The following is a 2,102-nucleotide window of genomic DNA, read 5'->3' on the forward strand; positions in this document are numbered from 1 at the left end:
TACATACAACTTTTAGTAAAGTCGACTCAGCTTCAGGATATAGATATTTGTCATTCATGGATGCATACTCGGGATACAATCAAATTTCGATGTACAAGTCGGATCAAGAAAACAGATATTGCAGGCAGAATGCTACAATGGACAATAGAACTATCCGAATTTGACTTAAGTTGTGAAACTTGAACAACAATCAAGTTCCAATATCTGGCCGACTTTGTGGCAGAATACACGAAAGCCTAGGAAAATCCAATAACCTGGAGTTTGTATGTAAATGGATCATCCAACAAAACCAGAAGTGGAGCAGGAGTAATTCTGAAAAATGAAGAAGAAACTCAAACTGAACTCTCCTTAAAGTTTGAGTTTCCTATTTCTAACGATCAAGCAGAATATGAATCCTTACTTGTTGGCTTGAAGCTGGCTAAAGAAGTCAGGGCAGAAAGATTGATCGTATTTAGTAACTCTCAAATGATAACCTCCCAAGTCAATAGGACTTATCAAGATAAAGATCTCAACATGAGGAAGTACCTAGAAGAAGCACGAGAACAATTAGCTCAGTTCTCAGAAACAGAGGTCTAACAGATAGCTCAAAAATCCAATACCCGAGCTGATGCCCTCTCTAAATTAACCAGCACCAACCTAGGGGGCAGCAATAAAAGCCTAATCTAGAAAACTCTCCACGCACTATTTGTGTTAAAAGGAGACGACAAGTCTGGAACAATGACCGTATCTAATTAAAACATAGGATGGATGACCCTTATAATCCAATATCTTAAATTCGATATCATTCATGGAGAAGAAAGGGAAGCAAGGAGGCTCATAAGAAAAGCACAAAACTATACCCTGGTCCAAAATGTTCTCTACAAAAGAGGAGTAACCACACCTCTATTGAAATATATCCCGACTTCCAAGAAAAAGAGGTCTTAGAAGAAGTTTATAATGGCATATGTGAAAATTACTGAGGAGCACGGTCACTAGCTAAGAAAGTGATCGGAGACGGCTTCTTTTGGCCGACTTCATTAAAAAGTGAATGCCTTGTCAAAAGCATACCAACTTCCATGTAGGACCTCCAGAAGAACTTATTAGCATCACTTCACCCTGGCCATTTGCAAAATGGGGTCTAGACCTCCTTGATCTATTTCCACATGCACCCGGGCAGCTAAAGTATCTCATAGTTGGGATTGATTATTTCACCAAGTGGATTGAGTCAGAACTCTTTGACAACCATCACAGCTCAAAGAAGTCAGAAGTTTCTCTACAAGAACATTGTTATCTAGTTTGGAGTTCTACATTCAATTATCACGGACAATGGAAATCAGTTTACCGACTCAACCATCAGAAGCTTAGTGGCAAGCCTCAAAATTAAGTACCAGTTCACGTCGGTAGAACATCCCCAAGCCAATGAATAAGCAGAAGCTCCAAATAAAGTTGTACTGGTCGGACTGAGCGCCGACTACAAGTCTTGTGGGCATATCGGACAACTTCCTACAAAACAACTGGGGAATCACCTTTTTTACTCACTTACGGTGTAGAAGTCATGATTCCTATAAAGTCACTGAATAATCTCCAAGGGTTAGGTTCCATGATGAAGTGGGAAATATCCAATCATAAAAGAAAGAACTTGACCTCCTCCTAGAAGTCTGAGAAGAAGCTCGGATAAAAGAGGTAGAAGTCTGAGAAAAAGCTCGGATAAAAGAGGAAGCATTGAAGCAAAGAATAGCCTTGAAATACAACAAGAAAGTCATCAAAAGAAACTTCACCACAAACAACCTCATACTAATCCAAAATGACATCGAAGTTCAAAAGTCGGGCGAGGGAAAGCTCGCTGAAAACTGGAAAGGTTACTATAAAGTGTCCAACCTTAAAGGGAATGAGCTCCCAAGGTCGTGGCATGCGTGTAACTTAAAGATGTACTACAATTAGAAAGCGCACTTTACTCCCTCGTGTATTCTTTTTTCCAACTTTATGGTTTTCTCCCAAAAAGGATTTTTATTAAGGGGGTTTTAACGAGGCACCATAGTAAGAGTTAAAAGTAAAAAAAATTCTTAGTAGCAAGCAGACTTATGTAAATCTTTTTCTTTTATTAATAATAATTCATTTTCTAA

This window comes from Arachis duranensis, unplaced genomic scaffold (genome assembly GCF_000817695.3).
Source record: "Arachis duranensis cultivar V14167 unplaced genomic scaffold, aradu.V14167.gnm2.J7QH unplaced_Scaffold_232527, whole genome shotgun sequence".
Lineage (NCBI taxonomy): Eukaryota > Viridiplantae > Streptophyta > Magnoliopsida > Fabales > Fabaceae > Arachis > Arachis duranensis.